The sequence below is a fragment of the Pinus tabuliformis genome, chromosome 8, assembly GCF_031772625.1.
Source record: "Pinus tabuliformis cultivar Carrire ecotype Pingquan chromosome 8, CPIR1, whole genome shotgun sequence".
NCBI lineage: Eukaryota > Viridiplantae > Streptophyta > Pinopsida > Pinales > Pinaceae > Pinus > Pinus tabuliformis.
The window spans coordinates 1773910277-1773934001 of record NC_142294.1 but is presented as its reverse complement, the minus strand read 5'-3'; positions in this window follow the sequence as shown (position 1 = coordinate 1773934001).

Below are 23725 nucleotides of genomic sequence, written 5' to 3'. Positions count from 1 at the left end.
CCTTTGAGACCAAGAAAGATAATTCAAATATGATAATAACAAGAATGTTTTATTTTAGGAAAGGTGTAGGGTAATAAGGCAACATCGAACAACGTGGAACATGATCATGATTGCCATCATGATCCATTCAGTGGGATAAATGTTAGGAAGATAATCGAAAGAATAATTGGGAATGGGGACTCGTGTTATGACACAACGATTCATCACCACCTTATTCTGCAAGGATGGCCATGACATGTATTCATGCAAATTCAAAAGTTTCATACCATTACCTTTTTACCTTAAGTATTTTGACGCCAAATGTACATGCTCGATCTTGCCTTACAACAGTCAAGTACCTTGGGTGACGGTTGCACTCACTTTCGAATCATAAACCACCTCGAAACCATATCATGTGTAAGATTGTGTAATTTCATAGCCTCAACTAATAATGAAGATGATCAGTACTTGCCAGATTCTTTAAGAAAATGTTCTGCAGGAAATTCATTCTTCAAGAAATAAGTGCGTTACTGCAGGAAATGCAACTGTTTAACTTCTCCGCAAGAAATCCTTCTACAGGAAACCATGTTCTCCCCTTTTCTTGTAGAGTTTACTTCACATGAATATATGTGCTAAGGTCGAATGTGCAGTAATCTCATTGGATTACCAGCCATTAAGGTCAATTGTTAACCAATGTGAGGTCCATCACCATTAATGAAAGCGAGGACCAAGGTACCTTCGATGCATCCTATCTGGTTTGAATGTATTAGTTGTTGTCGAACCCCCCGTAGGATCCAGCAGTCAAGGAGCCGTGATGAATCTCGATTGCCGCTGACGAGATAGCCTATCATTGAGGCATACAAGCTTAAAGGAATCAAAATTCTCTAATCTTGAACCTGGATAATTTGCTGATGTCGATGGCAATCGAGATCGAAAAGCGAGTCGTCACAAATTTGAATAGACCTGATGAATGGAAAATCAATAAAAATTGGATCCCTATTCTCTCCTCAAAATTATTATGTTCCTTTTAGTTCTTGGTTTTTTCCCCTCTTTTTCCTTTCCATTTATTTAAACTTTTTTTATTCTGAAGTTTTTTTTTTTTTAATTCTCATATATAATATTTTCTTTTTATTCTCTTATTATTTATTTATTATTATTATAACTTAATGTCTCTTATTCTTTATTTTACATTATTATTTGATATTATATTTAACTATTTATATTTTTATATTTTTATATATATGAATAGAAGTTATATGTATTTGTTTATAATATTTATATATAATTGTTAACACGTTAAGTTTATTTTCTTTACCCTTAATTTTTTTTGCTATGATATATATATATATATATATATATATATATATATATATATATATATATATATATATATATATATATAATTTCTATTTTATTATCTTAATTTTTTACTCTTAACTTTTATTCTTAAGTATTAATATAATATTTATTTATATGTGTATTTATTTTTCTTTATTTTATCTTAATTATCCTTAATACTATTTTATCTTGTTTTCTCACTATCATTTTGTCCCCTAATTTTATATTATTATTCCTTTAATTCATTTTTATAAATATTATAAATAATAAATAATAATAACAATTTTTTATATTAAGTTTTTATTATTCCTTAACGATTAATTGATTAGTTTTAATCATTTTTTTAACGTCCATTTTCTTTTGAAATTTTGTTCTTTATATATCTATGTTGGATCAGTTTCTTTCCATTTTATTGTTTTGATGATGAATCACATTAGTTGGTTCAAAACGCATCGACAACTAATACAGTCGAGTGATGGATCCTGAAGCCATTTTTCTAAACAATTCTACTCACAGAAGGCTACATTCATATATCTTAATTGTTATAAAATTTCTCTATATTGCCATGTTTACCATAGAGTTTTTCTAACTCTACAAATATCAAAGAAAAAGGATAAAAAAATCAATGGATTCAAAATTTGCATCCATGGAATTTGTGAAATATACAAGAGTTGCATTTGATAAATGATAAAATATTTATTGTATTGACATTTCTTAACCTTAATTTAAAAATAAAACTTCAACTTAATTATTAAAACTTTAAACAAACTCTGAAACAAATTAACTCACATGATTTAGCAAAATTATAAACAACCCACACTTACCCCTTTACATTTTTCTATATAATTAGCAAAAACAATATTAAGTTAATTATCAGCTAACTTGACATTTACATTGGCGATTAGTTTTTGGGAAGCAAGGGAGCAAAGGCAAATTTCGAGGGTTTCAACGAGTTGCAGATAGTGTTCCTCATGAAGGGTTGCAAAGGAGGGAGATCCACTCCCTCCTACAAGGAGGTCGTTGCTAGTAGAGGTAAGAAACCTCTAGAAAATGCCAGAGGTACTTTGGGGGGAGAGAAAAGATGTAGGGAAGAGGAGACAATAGGAGACAATACTAAGGAATTCAATGGCACAAACGACAAGGAGGTAGAAGAAAAAAAATGGGGAAATAAAGACAAAAAACAAAAGGGACTGATTTGGATTTAAACAGGAACGCAACAAATTATAGAGATAACCATAAACACAGAGATGCGGTGGAAATAATACTTCATTTCATTAATGTAAAACACTGAAATATTCTTATAAACAGAATTGGAAATAAACCAGGTAGGGCGATGGTAGCTTATCTCTGAGAAGAGATGTGGTGGCTACATGCCTTTGAATTGTGTTACAATGAGGCTCAAAGGCCTATTTATTGTTGATAAACAATGGAAAACCCTTCACATCCCAAAACCTAACCCTAGAAGATGAAACGCGAAATTGTGGGCCCCGTTTGGGTAAATTGGTACATCAATTTCCCGGGGTCGTAACTTTGGCATACGAACTCCATCTGAAGCGTACAATAGCTCGTTAGAAAGATCTATCCAAGCACTACAACTTTGGGAAGGGAAACATCAATCCATCGACCCATGTTGCCCCTAGATTTCCCAAAAAAACGTCGTTTAGGGCCTCAATACGGCTCCGGAAGTTCAGGACCCAAAAAAACTGCTAAAAATAGTAAACTGTGCTACAATTTAGGAAATTGAAAAAGCTGAAAGAGACCGTTGTAGGGGTCCAAATGGGATAGGTGGGTGGCCACCAACATCCACCTGGATCATTCTTCCTCCCTTAAGAAGCAATGGTCCCCATTGCGTTGAGTTCCAACATCTACTAAACTTGGTCCCTCGTGAGTTGTTCTGTAGTCTCGGATGTGTCCAGTAATGGTGGGAAGCATAGTCGAGGGTAGCACACATTGAATACTTGGTGCAGGCAAAGGAATGGAGAAATGTTATGCTCCAAAGCATTATTTCCCATAACCTTAGTAATGGTGTAAGGACCATGTCGGCGTGGTCGGAGCTTTCGATGGGCTCTTGTAAAGCATTATTTCTGCAGATGCAACCAGACTTTGTTGCCCACCTAAAGCTTGTGTGGTACCCCTGTGGGTGAGGAGAAGTTGTTCCTGTGTTCTGTCATGACCGTATTCGTTTTTTGTTGCTGTTGCGTGGAGGAACCCTTTGCAGGGGTCATGAATGTGGCAACGATCTTCCCCTTACTTTGGGAGCTAATCAGACAGATGAATTTCCTAGTCTGGGAGATGAGCTTCCTTCCTTTCTTAGTAGTGATCAAAGAGGTGGGGGTAGGTGGGGCTACCTCTGGTATCTTGTATAATGAATCACCCAAAGAAATAATGACAACACGAGGCCTTGACTCATACAAAGCATGTCGCCTCCACAAGTATGGATGGCCTAATAGTACATCGCAAACATCTAGAGGTGTAACATCACACAATACCTCGTATGTGAAGGGCTTGATGTTGTAGGGAAGGCGGCACTGCTGATGGATTTTGAGGTCTCGTCCTTCATGAAGCCACCTGATATTGTACAGTTGTGGGTGTGGTGTAGTTGGTAGGCCCAACCGCTTCACGACCTCTGCTGAAATGAGGTTCTTTTGGCTACCACTGTCGACAATGAATTGCAGTGGTGAACCCTTCACCCACATCTGTGAGTGGAAAAGACGTTCCCCCTCCTCTGGATCTTCAGGCTCATTTTTCTAGATCTTGGCGGTGGCAACAGTGGCACTGGAATCTGCATCAATGATCTGCTTCCCTTTGCCATTCCTCTTGTCGTGTTCTGGCTCAGGTTCGGAACATGCATCTCATTCGAAAGTCTTCAACTCGGCCACCAAGGACTGCTTGGTCCGACACTCACTTGTGTTATGAGTGGGACTCTTGTGGAACTCACACCACTTTCCTGTGTCCTTCTTCAGCTTCATGGTGTTGTTCTGTTCTTGCAGCTTTTACGGGTTGTCTTGGGTCACCCCGCCTTGGCTTTATCCTTTAGTCTTCGGATTCGCAGATCCAAAGTCTTATTTATTTTGTTTGAACTTTTGCTCGATTTTGACAGCATATCATTATGTCGTGCCGAGCAAGGAGATGTTCAGGAAATCCTTCTACTCCTGGATGTATCTATGTAGGTAGCCACGGTATTTAAGTACCAAATGTAGCTCAGAGTCCTTGATACCCAACTGTGTGCAAAGGGTATGAAAAATGTTTGTGAACTCCGGCACATCTTGGTCCCGCCCCTACCACAATGTGGTCCATCTGATGTATTTGTCCTCATAGCTTTTGACAGGGTAGTACTGCTCCTTGATGGCATCTCGGAATGGATTCTAGGTGGGTGTAGCTAAAAATAATGAGTTGGTATTTTCATCCTTCTGCTCGCAATAGGTTTCCCACCAGTCCTTGACATGGGGGGCTGCTTTGAGAAGAGTGAAAACAATCTTTTCCCGACTTGAAAATTCATGAACAGAAAAATAACCTTCTAGAAAATTTAACAATTTATCTACGGCATCTGCGTCTATCTGACCCTCGATTATGGGGATTTCAAAATTAACTTGTACCTTAAAGGGCGTGGAATTTCTAGAGTAGCTTCTAGAAGTGGATGTGTCACTTCTGGGTAGCCGCTGAAGGATCTGGACAAAGTTGTCCATCATCGCATTCCGTTGTCGCTCGAGGGCTTCTTCGAGCAAGATTTTGATAGGATCTCCTGCCCCCTCTTCTTTCTTCTCATCCACCATGGGAGGCTGTCAGGGTTTGCGAGGCTAGTCTTGCAAAGGTTCGACCAGTTCAAGCCCTAACTCCTTATATCCCGACCTCGTTGGGGACATGCAAAGAAAAATAGAGAAAAAGAAAACCGCTCTGATACCACTGATCTGGACTTAAATAGGAATGTAAAAAATTATAGAGATAACCATAAACACAGAGATGCAGTGGAAATAATACTTCATTTCATTAATGTAAAATACTGAAATATTCTTACAAACAAAATTGGAAATAAACCAGCTAGGGTGATGGTAGCTTATCTCTGAGAAGAGATGTGGTGGCTACATGCCTCTGAAATGTGTTACAATGAGGCTCGAAGGCCTATTTATTGTTGAGAAACAATGGAAAAGCCTTCACATCCCAAAACCTAACCCTAGAAGATGAAACACCAAATTGTGGGCCCTGTTTGGGTAAATTGGTACATCAATTTCCCGGGGTTATAACTTTGGCATACGATCTCCATTTGACGTGTACAATAGATCGTTGGAAAGATCTATCCGAGCACTACAACTTTGTGATGGAAAACATCGGTCCATGGACCCATGTTGCCCCCAGATTTCTGAAAAATCTTCATTTAGGGCCTCAAAACAGCTCCGAAAGTTGAGGACCCGAAAAAACTGCTAAAAATAGTAAATTGTGCTACAATTTAGGAAACTAAGGAAGATGAAAGAGAGAGTTGTGGGAGTCTAGATGGGTGGCCACCAACATCCACCTAGATCAAGGACCCTGCAAACCCAAAGCTGAGATCACACCCGGAGTTATTTTAAATGACCCTACCCTGCAGGCGCACAGGGATCACATGCAGACATATGCTATTATCTGTAAGTTCATGGGACTATGGCCCACTGAAAAAGCATTACAAACATGGATCAAATATCACTAGAAACCTAAAGGGAGCATTGACCTACATCTTGGGTCAAAGGGATTCTTCACTGTAGTGTTCACGAATATTGAAGACAAGGACAGAGAATTTGAAGGAGGACCCTACTTCTATGCGGCAGCCGGACTCTACATGAGGCCACGGATGATGAATTTTGTCCTGGAACGAGAGACTTTTACTTCGGTACCAGTCTGCGTAATAATATATTCTTTATCTCTTGATTACTGGCAAAATGAATCGTTAACAGCCATATGCAATAAATTAGGTCATTCAAAGCTTCTAAAGCCACAAGAAGAGGGAAATACACTTCCTTTGCTAGGATATGTGTGGAAATGGATCTATCAGGAGCTCTACCAGATGAAGTGATCCTAGACGTTTTTTATGAAGAATGGGTACAAACAGTAGACTATGAGCATATTCCATTAAAATGTCGTAGATGTCATGAACATGGGCATCTATTTAGAGACTGTCCACTCAGTAAAGTGGTAAATAATAGCAAGGCTAACACAGCGAAGGAAATGAATAGCTTCCAGAAAGTGGTAAATCGAGGAAAAGGTGGCAAGAGAGGACCAAAGCAACATCAAGATGAAGGGCTAAAGGTCAATCAAAATAAGTTCCAAGTTATTAAGGAAGAAGAAGAGAACTTATAGGAAGATCAAGCGATGGAAGGAAATCTTGGGGAAAGGAAAAAAGAAGAAGAATGTGACCAAACTTAGGAAAATAATTATCAAGAAGAAACCACTATGAGAGAAACAGATCTTGAGATGGATCAGGAAATGTCTCAGAGTGAAATGGACCTGGAGGATCATGAGTTACAGGATATTCTTGATAAGAAAAACCTAGATTTGGAAGGGTTCTTGATTCAGGGAACTACGGGAGGAGTGGATTCGGTACCTCAAGAAGAGCTCCATAGAATACAACAGTTGTTTTTATGGAAGACACAAGCTAATGCATTGGATAAAGGAAAAAATATAGATAAGCAGGATAACATAGGGGTTAAGACGATGAAAACAACTCTGGGACTAGAAACAAGAAACCCAGGTAAGAAAAGAAGCAGGAAAAAACAGAATGAGCTCTTGATGGAGTGTGGCAAGCTAATGATAGATTCAGGTAAGATGAAAGATCTAGTTAGCTATTCCTTTACAAACCTTTATTTATGAAGTTTACATCTTGGAATATCAAATGTCTAGGGGGTAAGAGAAAGAAGAGAATTCTTAGTAATAGGATGAAACAAGAAATGTCAGACATAATATTTATCCAATAAATGAAATTTCCATTCAAAAATTAAGACAAATCCATAGTAAATGGCTCAGAAGATTTGATTTTTTAGAAGTTAAAGCAGAGGATATAGCGGGGGGAATTATCACTCTTTGGAACCCTCAAAAAATTAGCATAATAGATGCTGAGGCTACCAAGAACTATTTATCAGTCGTCATTCAACCTGTAGGAGACAGGTACACCTATCTGGTCGCAAATTTTTATGGCCCTTAAAGAAACAAACTTAAGTTTCTAAACTCACTGATGGACCTAAGGGACAGACGTGCCGGAATACCTTGGTTCATAGGAGGGGATTTGAATATGATCAAATCTCTTTCGAAGAAAAAATGAGGAATCAGAATTCTAAGCAAAGACTCTTTATAATTTCAAACCTTTATAGACAATATGAACGTTGTAGATACTGAAACAAATACTGACCTCTTTACTTGGAATAATAAAAGAGGAGGAGAGTCTCAGGTAGCCTCAAAATTAGACAGATTCATGATATCAAAGGATCTTATGCTAACAAATAAGGAAGTAATAGCAGAATTTCTCCCCTTTGGAGGCTCAAATCACTGGTCGGTTCAATTGGAGATCAAAGGTATGGGCATTCTCAGCAATAGACCTTTCAGATTTAAAAATATCTGGCTCTCCCACCCAGATTTCCTCAATAATATTAAAGAATGGTGGTCAAAAGATCTGAAGATTCAGGGAACAAGAATGTTTCTTCTTCATAAAATATTAAAGCATATCAAACTCAGACTAAAGGATTGGAACAGAAATGATTTTGGTAACATTTTTGTGGAGAACAAATCTATTGAAAACAAAATGAAAGTTCTCAACCAAGCTCTAATCAAGGATGGATTTGATAAAGTCAAAAGTAATCAAGTCGATGAATATCAACAAGAATGGGATAATCTGTGTAAACAAGAGGAAATTTTTTGGAGACAAAATTCTAGGATTCAATGGCTAAAAGAAGGGGAGCATAACACAAATTTTTTTCACAGGTCCACCATGGCGAATAGAAAGCACAACATAATATCTTCAATTAAGAACGAAGCAAGGAATCTTCTCACCTCCCATGAGAATATTGAAGCTGTTTTAGTCTAGCACTTCCGAGGCATTACTCGGGAAAGTAATTTAGATAGAAAACAATCCATCAGTGAGGTAACTAGAAACATACCAAATTTGGTATCCAGAGAGGATAATTTCAATATAAATAGGCCAGTTTCTGAAAAGGAGGTAGGGGATGTCCTCAAAGAAATGCAGAATGGAAAAGCACCAGGCCTGGATGGTTTTAACGTGGATTTTTAAAGCATGATAGAATATTGTCAAACATGATATTTTGAATGTAGTGGAGGATTCTAGGTTGAACAGAACTATTTTGAAAGTGCTCAACACCTCCTTTCTCTCCCTTATCCCTAAACAGGACATGGCTCAAACACCGGATAAGTTTAGACCCATAGCTCTATGCAATGTGGTTTACAAGCTAATATCCAAAGTAGTGGCGAATAGACTTAAACCTCTGCTTCCTTCCCTTGTTTTAGGGGAACAATCCGGTTATGTGGAAGGCAGACAAATTTTAGACAACATCATTTAAGCCCAAGAGGTGGTTCACACGCTAAGTAGCAGAAGGTAGGTTGGAATGATCATGCAATTAGATATCGCAAAAGCTTATGATAAGGTAAACTGGGCCTATATGAAGAAGGTACTTATTACTTTTGGATTTGACCATAATTGGGTCAAGTGGGTGATGGCCTTAGTTACTTCCTCCAGCTTCTCTATTCTCGTGAATGGCTCTCCCTCTAAGATTTTTAGTCCTTCTAGAGGCCTCAGACAGGGAGACCCACTCTCTCCATTTCTTTTCATTCTCATGATGGAAGGACTTGGTAGGTCCATCAAGAATGCTAAAGTAGCAAGCAAGATTAATGGCCTTCAACTAACTGAGACTGGTGAGGCTCTAACTCATCAACAATTTGTTGATGATACAATGCTACAAGAAGTCCCCATAGTCAAAGAAGGTATAGCATATAAACAAATCTTGAACATCTTTTCCATGACCTCAGGTATGGAAGTTAATCCCTCCAAATCAAAAATCTTTTTCTTTAATACGAATATTTTGATTCAAAGGAATATCTCTAGAATTCTTGGTTTTCAAAGGGATTCCCTCCCCTAAAGATATTTGGGAGTCCCTCTAACTGCTAAACCAATGCTCAAAAGCATTTGGGAACCATTAATTACTAAGTTGTAGGATAATGTCACTAAATGGACATATAGATCTTTAAATCTTGCAAGGAGGTTGGTTCTCACACAAGTGGTTTAGCAAGCCATCCCTATTTTTATGTTATGTGCCATCCCAGCTCCAAAAGGTGTCTTGCAGCAATTTAGAAATATACAAAGAAACTTTCTTTGGGGTAAGGAGGAGATGAAGAAGAAATGGGCCTTAGTGTCTTGGGAAAAAATTTGCAATCCCAAAAACCGTGGAGGGCTTGGATTGGATGATCAGGAAATACTCAATAAGGTTTTAGGGGCCAAACTATGGTGGTGCTATGTTCAAAATCCAAAGACTCAATGGGCAAATATCTGGAAAGAAAAATATGCAGGATCCTGACAAATTAGTGATCTCATAAGAATGTTAGGTAACATTAAGGGATCATATATCTGGAACAAAGCCTAGGAGAACAGAAGATTAGTTCAAGAAAATAGTTTCTGGGAAATCAAAGAAGGGAATCTAGCTCTTTTTTGGGAAGATAAGTGGCAACAAGAACCAATACTGTTGAAAGAAGACTTCCTCGACCTTAAACATGAGACAGATTCACAAGGATTAATAAAAGTAAAGGACTTCTGGGATTACACTTAGCAGATGGAGAAATGGAGAATCTGGAATAACATTGATTGCAGAAATAACAACCCCTTGAAAATAAAAGCAAAGGAGCTAAGGAAAATTGTGGAACAAAGGATGATCTTAGTTTCAGAGGGACAAGACCAACTGAGATGGGGCAATAACAAAGAGGGCACCTTTAATCTTAAAGAAGCTAAAGACATTCTCCTTGAGTTGGATAACCAGGTTCCAGACAAAATCTAGCCAAAACTTTGGAGGCACCAAGGGTGGATGAAAATTAAACTCTTCATGTGGTTGGTTTGCCATAGGAAAATCCTGACTTGGGACAACATCAGGAAGAGGGGTGTTCTGGGGCCTTCTAGATGCCTACTCTGTGGGGGACAAGAAGAAACAATGGAGCATCTACTCAACAGCTACATTTTCACCTCCTGGTTATGGGACATATTTGCCAAAATCTTTCAACCATCAGATAGGGACAGAGGGAGCATTGTCAATACCCTCAATAGTTGGAGGGAAAACTTTTCGGATTTTGAAATTCTCAACTCAGCCTGGGCCCTTACACCAAGCTTCATCATATGGAATGTTTGGAAGGAAAGGAACAAAAGAATTTTCAAGGAGGAAAAAAATCCCCCATTTTGCCTATTTGAGACAATCCTGAAACAACTTAAGGAGACAATGGCTACCATTGTTCGCAACCACCCTAATAATCCTCCCTTAGATAGGGATGGGATAATTCTCAAACAGCTGAGGTTGCAGGGTCTTACTCCTCAAGGTCTTAATACGAAGGTTACAACAAGGGATACAGAGAAGGATTTCTGGCACCCTCCCCAAAAAGGATATCTAAAATATAACATTGATGGAGCGTCAAAAGGAAACCTGGGTACTGCCAGGTATGGAGGAGTCCTTAGGGATTCCAAGGGAAGTATCATCTACATCTTCCATTGTCACCTAGGTACAACTACCAATAACATGGATAAACTAATGGCTTTGGAGCAATGCCTGGATTTTCTTAGTCAGGATAATTGATGCAATGTGATAGTAGAAGCAGACTATGAACTAGTAATTAACTTAGTGAAAAGAATAAATAGTGGAACAACGCCGGAGAAAGTCTCCAAACACTAGAAATTTATCAGGGTTTTCCAGAGAATTCAGGATCACCTAGAAAACCTACACACTGTCAGCTTCCATCATGTTTGCAGGAAGGCCAACAAGCTGGCGAACCTTCTTTCCAATCATGGGGTTAGCAATACATAGGTCAAGGTTTCTATGAAGTGGCAGGAGGTGTGACAAAGCAAATTGAGAACTCTTTGCTATGAGCAAGAGGAAGAAGATAGGAGAGTGTTAAAATACAAAGCCTTGGAGGCTAGCTCTTAACCTTTTGGCCTTGGTATGTGTCATAAATTTCTAGCATTTAGGTCCTTGGTATGTGTCATCAGTTTCTGGCATTCAGGTCCTTGGTATGTGTGATCAATTTCTGGCATTATGGTCACTAATTTCTCCGAAGTCAGAGAGATAGTCATCATTGTTCTGCGGGGGAAACACAGTGGATACCATAGTTCCTTAATTTATGGTGAGCCACTCTTCTTCTCAGGGAGGTAGGTTCAAGCAAGAAAGACGAGCAAAGGTGGAAGGAATCCTTGTTTTATCGGCAACCGAATTCTTAGCATTTTCGAGCCTCAGAGTGGAAAAGGGCTTCCTTGGTGGTATTTGGAGGATCACACCGCTCTAAAGAGGGAAACGGTTTTAGAGATTTTGCAGTGATCCCATCCATCATCATACATGTGGCAGAGGGAAGGTTCGGAAAACTGCCCTTCATCGCACACTAATGTTTGGTTAACTTGTGCGGTGCGAGATGATTTTCTACCGTTGGATCTCTCTGTGTCGATCAACGACTATAATTGTTCATGCAGCTTGGAGGGGTGGCCCATTAAACTTCGAGCGTCTATGCCGCGCGATTTCTTCCTTAACCGTCGGTTCAGGTGTCGAATTTACTGGCTTAGTTTAAAAGGACTCCCTCGGGGTCTGATTTGCGGATAATCAAGCGGACTTCTGGGGGCAGGTTGCTACATTAGGATATTGAATTTTTGGGTCAAGAATCATTGTTATCTTCCGAGCATGTTGAACCGTGAGGTTGGAATCGGTGGATTTCGGGCGGATTACATGCGCTATGTTTATGCCACCATTCGGACCCGAAATCTGTTTAGTATGGTTACTAAGTTTTTATCGGGTCCGGTTTTGGAATCAAAGAATATGCCTTTTTCGGTCTCGATATGTGTCTCATCAAATAGATCTTTCCATACAGATCGGATGGTTTAGGCTTTGGTAGGTTTTTTGGAGATCTCGCAGTCAAGTTGGTGGGCCCTAGGCCTGTTTGTCAAGCTTTGGCTTGGTTCCCAAGCCCTGAGTGGATTGTTGATTTTTTGTCCCTCAGGTCTCTTTGGGCAGGTGTATTATATGTAACTTGTGTTTTTGTTTATAATGAATAGAAGGTACGACTCTTGCTTTAGCAAAAAAAAGAATTATCAGCTAACTTCTTAAGTTTTGAAAATTGCATGGACAAACCATTTCACTACTTTTATAACCCTTTCCAAGTCAACACTAAAAGTTTAAAATTCGAAAGTCATGATATATAAAACTAAGTTTCAAATTCTAAAATCATCCTATATGAAACTAAGGTAAAAGCAAGTTACATTTATAACCCTTTCCAAGTCAATGCTAAAAGTTTAAAATTTGAAAGTCATGATACATAAAACTAAGTTTCAAATTCTAAAATCATCATATATGCAACTAAGGTAAAAGCAAGTTACATATTTACATTTGATGTTTACAAAAAAATATAATAAAATGAATGAAGGTTAATTTTTATTTAAAATTAAAATTTAAAATTAAAATTAAAATTAAAATGAGTTATAAAATATCATTTAATTTTTTAAATATTATTAATATTTTAATTAATTAATATATAAGAATAACAAAAAAGATCGATTTTGAAAATAAAACTAAAATATAATTTTCATTTTAATAAACAAGGTTGTATAGTTAGCATTCCATGTTATTTAGTAAAAACATTTTTTAATATCTTATTTCATAAATGATAAAACTTTTATTATTATTATAACTAGGAGTTTTTAGATCTTCATTGTTTATAAAAATGCTTTAAAGATCCATCACATGAATGTATTAGTTGATGATGTGTTTCGAACCAACTAAGGTAGTTCATCATCAAAACAATAAGGCGAATAAAATTTGATCCAACTTGGGTATATAAGAAACAAAATGTCAAAAGAAAATGAATATTAGAAAAATTATTAAAATGAATCAATTAACCATTAATAAATAATAATAAAACAATATAAAAAATTATTATAATATTTATAAAAATGAATTGGGGAATAATGATATTAAATTAGGGGATAAAATGATATTATTAAAAATAAATGGATAAGATAGTATTAAGAATAATATGGATAAAAATAAAGAAAAATAAATATAAATATAAATACAAATTATATTAATAGTTTATAATAAAATGAAGGGGAAAAATTAGGAGATAAAATGATATTAATAAAAATCAAATAAGATAGTATTAAGGATAATGAGGATAAAAATAAGGAAAAAAAAAAAAATATAAATTATAAATTATAAATAAATAAACAACTGAGAAGACTTGAGATCTGAGAAAACCTAGTGACCAAATATTTTAGAATATTCTCTTAAATAAAACACCATATTTTAATTGAAGATACTTTTGTCTTCGTTAGGATCTCCCATTTTCATCAAAGAAAGTTCAGAGAGGCAATTAAGATCGAAAAATGAGCCGCTACCAATCTGAATAGAGATGACAGTTGGAGAATCAATAGAAATTGGATCCCTATTCTCTCCTTAAAATTCTCTTTTCTTATGTTCCTTCTAGTTTTTTACATTTTCCCCTTCTTTTTCCTTTCCAGTGATTTTAATAATTTTTATTCAGATGTTTTTTTAATATATTTTTAAAATTTATTTTATATATATATATATAAAATAAATTTTAAAAATATATTAAAAAAACATCCGAATAAAAATTATTAAAATCACTGGAAAGGAAAAAGAAGGGGAAAATATATATATATATATATATATATATATTTTATTCCCTTATTATTTATTTGTTTATTTTTGTTATCATTTAAACTTATTCTTATTCTTTATTTTACATTTTGATTATATGTAAAAAAATTATATTTATTTGTTTATAATATTTATATTTAATTGTTAATATTTTATCTTTATTTTCTTTATATATATATATATATATATATATATATATATATATATATATATATATAGATATAGATATATAAAATTGAGTAGTAATATTTATTTATTTATAATTTTTATTTTATTATCTTAATTTTTTATTCTTAAGTATTAATAAAATATTTATTTATATTGGTATTTATTTTTCTTTATTTTTATTGTATTTATCCTAAATATTATTTTTTTATTATCATTTTATCCCCTAATTTTATATGATTATTCCCTTAATCCATTTTTATAAATAATAATAGCATTTTTTATATTAATTTATTATTATTTTTTAATTGTTAATTGATTAGTTTTAATAAATTTTTAATTGATTTTTTGTTCTTTATATACCTATGTTGGATCAAAATTTCTCAATCTTATTTTTTTGATGATGAACCACATTAGTTTGTTCAAAATGCATCAACAACTAATACATTCAAGTGATGGATCCTGAAGACATTTTTCTAAACAATTATACTCACAGAAGCCTACCTTCAAAGATCTTCATTATTATGAAATTTCTTTATGTTACCAAATTTGCTAACTCTACAAATATCGAAAGACAAGAAAAACAAATCATTGGATTCAAAACATTTTGCAATCTCTTATTTTCTGAAAAACAATATAAAAAAGCATAACATTTGTGAAAAAATTGCATTTGATAAATGATAAAATATTTATTGTTATGAAATTTATTAACCTTCATTTAAAAGTAAATCTTCTACTTAATTATGAAAAATTTAACCAAACTTTAAAATTATAAACAACCTACACTTACCCCTTTACGCTTTTCTATATAATTAGAAAAAAACCGTATTCAGTGTATTATCTTCTAAGTTTTAACAATTGAATGTACAAACCATTTCACTACGTTTCTAACCCCTTCCAAGTCAACACTAAAAGTTTTAAATTCTAAAGTTATGATACATAAAACTAAGTTCAAATTCTAAAATCATGATACGCTAATGTAAAAACAAGTTATATAAATTTAAAATTTAAAATTAAAATTAAAAGTTTTAAATTCTAAAGTTATGATACATAAAACTAAGTTCAAATTCTAAAATCATGATACGCTGATGTAAAAACAAGTTATATAAATTTAAAATTTAAAATTAAAATTAAATATATAAGAATAATAAAAAGAATGATTTTGAAAATAAAACTAAAATATAATTTAAGTTTTAATAAATAACGTCATATTTTTATTTTGTTTAATCATTGAATTTTGAAAAATATAAATTAATTATAACAATTGAACCAGGGCTATATTAGATATTCTTTTTTACTTTAAGTATAGTTAAGTTAAAGTAAAAAACAATAAAGATATGCATGAATGCACAAACAAAGTTTTTGGCATGTAGACATTGTAATCAAAATCCTAAAACCATACTTCCAAACCAAAAAATGTTTCTATCATATTACAATGAGAATATTGAAAGCGTGGTAAGAAAATATTATTATCTTGCATAAAAATTTTTCCAACTAAAACTGAAAATGAAAATAAAAGCATAGAGAGAAAGAGAGAGAGTCTATGATCAAATTCTATTTTTACACAATATCTATACTTCCAAACCAAAAAATGTTTTTGCCATATTACAGTGAGAATATTGAAAGTGCAGTAAAAGAATATTGTTATCTTGCATTCAAAATTTTTCAACTAGAACTATAGATAAAAGCATAGAGAGAGAGAGGGAGGGAGAGAGAGAACTTATGATCAAATTATATTTTTACACAATATTACATTTGCACGAATACATTCAAATATGCTACAAAAAAACATCACAAATATATCTAAATACAATAAAATGAACAAAAAATATATGTTCTACACAAGTGAAAAGAATGCTCAATATGAGATTTTTATCAAGCACAATATGTTAACTAAATATAGCTAACTTAAAGTAAACATAGTGAATTCAAGTTAGTTTTAAGGTTTAGAATCTAGTCAATTTAGGTTTTACTAATTGATAAATTGAGGTATTTGTCAATTGTAATTATCTATGGGGAATCAATTTAAGGTTATAGTCACTTTGTAGTTAATTATTAATGAGTTTATCCCATTGTATTTGTTTATTAATAATTTTATTTAATTCAACTAATAAAATTTTAAATTTGTTAACTAGCAATATTTATTTGAATTTGTGAAATTTGTAATCGTACAAAGTAATATAATGCTACAATAAAATGATAGGAAGGCAATTTGAGGGTTGTCATATGCAACAACTAGTATCTACGAATTTTTATTAAATGCAAAATTAAATTTGTCAGATTAATTGAGTACCTAAATTAACATTCCTCTACACATAGCATAGCTAGGCCTCATAGGAGAAATATTTTTATAAACGAAAATGTCAACATACTACTGCCCTACTTTAATGGTCACTTATTTTCATAAATGAGAATATTAACATAGTATCATTAGAATTGATTTATATTCACGAGAATAGATCCATCTTAAGAACAGATCTAACATGAGCCGAGAGATCAAATTTCTTCAGGTGCAAACTTCTTTAAAGTGCAAGATACAATGTATAAATTTTTATTGTTTAAATTTTATTTTTAATGCTATATATATAGTATATATAGGACTAAAATAAAATATTTTACATAACATGTATATCAAAGGGCTTAAAATGATTTTTTATCATTAATATATTTTTAAGTATATGTCAATATTAATTAGTATTAAAATATTTTATTGATAACCCACATAAAATATTTTATTATATACAACATAAAAATATTTTATTTTAACAATTTGTTTTCTATAGATATCAACATAAATCAATTAACATATATCTTCAAACAATTTATTTAAATCTCTTGTTGAAATATTTTTGAAGATTATAAGGTTTAAAAATCTTACTCACACATTTTTTTTTTACTTTTAATTATTTTACAACGTATTCATTTTTTTAATTATAGATGACATTATTATTCAATTTAGAACATAATTTATTTTTATTTTAAATGAACGGACAAATAGACTTATACATCCCCTCATACTAGGTTATTAACATCGGAGTTAAATAAGGTTGCCCCCTCTCCCCTACCCTATTTTCCATTTACATCGATAAGATCGAAGGTTATTTAGAGGAAGCAAGATGTGATAACACAATCTTAGCTAGGATAGTCATCATCCTTCTTCTCTATGCTGATGATATTGTTCTTTTTGCAAGGTGACCATCTGATCTTGTTAAGCAACTCAGGCTTCTTAAGGATTTCTGCTCTACCATGGGTATGATTGTTAACACTGAAAAAACAAAAGTTATGATTATCAAATCCAAGAAGGACACTTACGCTAATTTTATGTATGACAATAATAACTTGGAGGAAGTGTATCCTTACAAGTACCTAGGAATTGATATTCATCACAAGCTCAATTGAAACCGTAGCATTGAAAAAAGGATTAATGGGGGGGGTGGAAAGCTTATTTTTGTCTTGAAAATAATTGCAAAACAACAAACCTTGTAATGTGGGATAAAAAGGCTCGGATGCGGGTGTTTAAATAGTTATCACTCTGGATGGGATAGAGGTGGTGCGAGGAGGCACGACACCTACCCACCCAGTACAGCATGATCAACCGGTTCATAAATGAAGGCTCTCGGAATATGGTGTATGCAGAGTTCACTTGCTCGCTGTCCATCGGCTCTGATACTCCATCCCTGTCCGGCACCCTGGTTTATGCGCTCGCACGCGCCGGCTCGATTCAAACCTTGGCTCCATTTACTGTAGCAGTTATGTTGGATGATTCTCGAGACCTGAAGGAGATTGATGTTTTAAGGCTCAATTATGAGCCGGCGGGGGAGCAAATCCCGATGATTCACTCGCAGAATTCTCCAAAGTCTGGTTGGAGCTCCGATTTTGGCATTATTTATGCGAGTCTCATCCTCACTGATGCTTATGGTGGAATGAACGGGGAGGCGACTCTGTATCCAAGCTCTGGTCTTACGGCAGAGCTGCCTTCGTCCTCCTTTTGGTTTTTATCTCGGGCACCAGGCCTGCGAACTGTAGTTTTCCTGTTATCCGCTAGCCTGGTCTTTGTGGTCACGTGCTCCGCTGGCTTCGTCATCGTCGCTGCCCCGCCTCACTCTCTTACCACTGCTTCGGTCGTCCCGATGCCTCGCCGTCGCCATCGAATGAGGTCTCGACGAGGTCAGCTTAGGCGGGTGCCTTCCAGCCCGTCCACCGAGTCGCCCTCCCCTTCAAGCGACTTCTCTGTTGGGCACTACCCTCGCACTCGAAGTGGAAGAGGGCGTCCCTCATATGGCTCTGCGCTCTTCACCTTCTGCAGTGCGCTGAATCGTCCAAGAATCACGGTGCATATTTCAGTGGTTTTCCAGGAGGAAGCCCAAGAGGGAGAGCCGAGTTCTCATCAGGGGGGCCTGGGACCTGTTTCTGCTCTGACATCGAGCATCCAGTTGGAGATTGGTAGAGAGTCTTTGCAGGTTCCTGAGGCACTAGCCAGTAGTGCTCCGAACATGGCTATGGTGCCAGTCGACCCTGATCCATCCAACTCAGCAGCAGCTCCTAAAGGGAACATGTATGCCACAGGTTGGTGCCGGATTATTGAAGAACCTCTTGATGTTTAGCTTGTTTTTTGATGTCATGATAGCTCGACAAGTGGCCCATACTATTGGGCATGTTTTTGTTCAGATGGTGATATGGAATTTCAGCTCTTTTTTGTATTTTGTAAACTCAGTAAAAGGTTCAAGACTGAGCTCCCTGAACTGGGGCAGTCTCATGCCATGTTTATCTTGACACCTTTGCCTCTCTTCAGGGCAATGTATCTGACTTCGGTCTCGCTGTAATTTTATTTCCTTTTTGTTAATAGACTAATCTTACTTAGAAAAAAAAATGTGGGATAAAAAGAAGTTCCTCTTTGAAACTTTAGTCACTCCTGTTATCTTATATGGTTGTGAGGTTTGGGGTTGCAGCGTCTCTAGAGAATCATGGAGAAAGATTGAGCAAATCCAGAAGTGTTTATAACTTACAACCTGAAAATTAGAAGTAATGCACCCTATCCTATTCTCCTTATAGAAGCAGGTCTTTTCCCTATTGAGAGCCTAGCTATGATTAGGTTTCTGTTGTACAAGCACAAAGTCCATAACATAGACAATCATAAACTTCCTAAGCTAGCTTTAAATTCCAGCCAAAACCTCCTAAGGCTCAATCGAGGGTGGCATAAAGACACAAGGTCCCGGTCAAACTATTGGGAGATCAATGAGAATGATGCATTGCAAAACATTAATAACATTAAATATATTGTTACTTCTAAGTTCAAAAAAAAATGTGGTGTGAGAAAGATTTAGTGGCTAAAAGAAAATTCAGTTATTATAAGAAGGTCATCAATCCCACCCTAGAAGATCAAAAGTATCTCTCTATTTTAACTAGCTCAAAGAAGAAAATTAATATAGCAAAGATTAGAACGAATTCTCATGAGCTCCATAGTGAAACAGGTCATTGGGCAGTTCCTAAAACACCATGGATGGAAAGGATCTACCATATATGTGAGAATAGGAACATTGAGGATGAAAACCACTTCCTCTTAGAGTGCCCCGTGTAAAACCACATTAGATCTAAGTTTCACAATCTTTGTTACAATACTGACCTTCCTAGCATTTTACAATGTCAAAATTATAGTGAGCTCGAGAGACTTCTCTCCAAGCTTTTTGAGCATGGGAATAAAATCTTAAATCAAAATAAATAATTTGTTTCTTTAGTTCTGATAGACCAATGTTTGGTCTCATCATCATCATCATCACCATCATCATACCAACCTAACAATTTAAAAAAAAACCTACATTTAAAAAAACAAAAAATCTTAAATTTTAATATATTTCCATAAATAAAATTCTTAAGTCTTAATATATTCTTAAATTTCATAAAACATAAACAAAATTGGGCTTTAAGAGTTTTTAAAAGTATAGATGAAAGAGTTGTTTATCTTCAAGCTGATAATTTTTTATAATTATATGTTGAGTAGTTTTTTCGGTTAAAAATCTACATCACCCATATTTTAATGGCGGCCTCTTAAATGGCACATGGAAGTCTTGCAAAGCAGTAAGAGGCTACATTAATTTGATTTTACTTGACCAGTCACAAGCTATTCCTATCACAATTTAATTATGAGTTTTCTTCTTTTTTTCTTTTAATATTTATTAAATTTATTAAATTATAAATATTATTTATATAACATATTTATAATTCTTTTAGAATATTAAATTTATTTTTACATAAACATATTTAAAAGGAGTTGTCTATAATGCGACTTTTTGAAGATTCCGGTGACGGAATCCGGCGAAGAAATTGAGGTCAAATCTTGATTTCTTGCAGTTAAAATGGTTTTTTAACTGCATATTTGGATTCAGCACCCTGAAAAACCCCTGGGACGCTTTCATTGTGCAGAAACTAGCTATCAAACTTGCGATTCCAATAATTCTTGCCGGATTTCGACCGGAAAAATCCGCCGGAAAGGCTTTCAAAAAGTCGTGTTATAGACAACTCCTATTTAAAATTAACAATGTTATTAAAAATCAGATAAATTTTATTAATTATTAAAATAATACATTACGATTATATTACGAACTGCCATTCCAGGACGCGAATGTTATGGCACTGTATAAAGAAAATCAACAAGGGCGACTTCAAGTGCCCGCCCTGGTTCTCCTCCGACCTCCGGCGGCTCGTCTTCCAATTGCTGGACCACAATCCCCAGACGAGGATCACCGTTACGCAGCTCAGCGAGGTCCCAGGTTTCAGTTGGGCTTCAAATACCCACAAGCCGACAATGTCGAGTCGGTGTTCTTTATTCCGAAGCCGGCGCGTTTCAACGCCTTTTACATCATCTCACTCAAAATTTGTAGGCACCAAAAACTTTAAGTTTGACCTTTATAACGGAATTTTACAAAAATAAAAAAAAATTATCGGATTTTATCAAAATCTTACCAAAATTTTCATAATTTTCATAACAAATTAGACATTAAAAATTAAATTAAAAAAATAACATGATATTGCTTTATTATTGAAAATTATTAAGAAAAATACAAATAATTAATTAAAAATTAATTTGGATAAATGTAAAAATTATTATAACATAATATACAAAAATATAATATAATTTAAAAATATTTTATAATATGATATAATTTTGTTTTTATTTTTATATAATTTAATAAATTACAACATTAAACATAACATAATAACATCTTTTTCATAACCCGGATGCGGGTGTTAATAAACAGCATTTATGAGGGTTTGCTTAAGGCAGGCCGCTGTCCCTGCACCTGGCTGGCAGACGATCTCCATGGCATGCGCATTTAATCGGCTGTTGGACGAAATGTTGGTCGCACAGATTGGCATTAATGTGCGCCTAGTTCGAGAGTTCATGCTCAAGGTTTTATGTATGGCTCGATATTTGGTTCACGCCATTGCTCCTGGTTCTTTTCACCTCCGCCCGTTGTTCTTCCCGCACCCCTGCCTGGCTCAGATTGTTTGGAAGCTCGCCTGGTTATTTGGTATTGCTGGGTTCCTTTGTGCTCAATCTCTCTCCCGTCAGCTCCGCCATCTTCCCTTTCTCAGCTGGTCTGTCATTCTGAGAATGCCTCGTCGTCGAGGAGTCTCTCGCCGAGGAGGTAACACTAATAACAGAGGCATAACCTCTCAGTCCACTCCTCAGAATGTCATCCCCATTACTTCGGCCTCCCTGTCCTCACCGCCCTCTGGCCATGTTGGGCCTCTCCCGCATAATTCCTTTCAAACTACCCGGTTCACCTTCCATAGCAGGCTCAACAAGCCAGTTTTGTCTACTAGTATCACAGTTATTCTTGCTGAGGAAGAGGACAATCCCAACAGCTCAACCCGCACCACCACCTCTCAATCTCAGGAAGACAACGTCCTTCAGGGGGAGATGGTTGGGGTGGTGTTTAATGCAGACAACATGCAGGATGACACCCCTGTTTCTGAAGCGCCTCTGCATCCGGCCGATTCAACACAGCACGAGATCCTTGCATGCGGACCGACTCACTGTGTAGGTAGCATTCTCAACCTGGTAACTCCTCCAGAAGGTGGCACCGAAGGAATTGAAGACAATGGTTTCGTCACCTGGGTTGCTTCATCTAGCCAAGTGGATAAGGACATGCCCGACTCTCCGCAACATGCAGATTAAGGCTAGTTCATCACCGACGGGTGGCATTCTTGCCTTCGCTCTGTTTGATTTTTGCTATGTTTCTTTGTTTCTAGGTCTCTGGTCATGTGTCTGGTTTCAGTTCTTGTTTAAGTTCTTGGCACTAGCCAACCTGTTCTCAGTTTGTAACAACAACTCTGGGTTTGATGAGTTCTGTTTTGCCTTTTTGTTCATGACGGGCATGACAGCATGTGTCTCAATAAAGCCTCTGCCGGCGATAGCTATGTCATGTTAGACTCAGAACAGAATTATTTTTTAGTGGGTCACTGTCTAACAAATCAAGTTTTTGAAGTCTGGCAGATAGTAGAATATGTATGTATCAGAATCTCTCGCTGAGGGCTGGCCTCTGCCCCCTCTGAGGTCTCGACCTCCATGTACATATTTTTCTCTTTTTTAATAGAATTAGTATTTACGCAGAAAAAAAAAAATTAACATCTTTTTCATAAAATATAACCAGTATCTCTTAACATAATAATCCTTACTAACCATGTTAAAAGTTATAAACCAAAATAATACTATTTACTTTTTATATAAAACCTAAATAACATTATTTTCTTTTTCTATATTTATTAAAATGTTATATATATCCCATTTAATTTTGAAAAAAATCACAGCTATAAACACATTTCCAAATGATCTAGCATTAAAAGATGTCGACATATTTATAGTAGAAAGTACTATTCGTGAATGTGTCTCTAATCCTGAATTTATTAACCATGTTTTGTATTATGTGTTTACAAAACCAGAAATCACATTTATATTATCTAAATGTTTATTCAATCAAATTTCGGGTGGTTGGTATTGTGATCATTATGCAGAACAGGGAGTTAGACCCATCTTATGTGAATACATATTCAATTAATTTCACACTGACAAATATTGGGAAAAAGAATTTTAAAGTTAGAACATTTTCTCACTTCTGTCCTACTTTATTTCGTTTTTTCAGCGATCAAGGAAATTTTGATATTTAAAATGGGCATCTTAAAAAAAAATTATAAAACTATAAAATAATAGTGGAAATATAATTTTTTATATAAAATATATTTTTAATTTTATAAAATAATTATAAAATGAAAAATTATATCATCAAATTTTAGAGAGAAAAAGAAAAAGAAGAAATTTTTTTTTTTCAACTTATCTCCATATGGATTTACTCAAATTT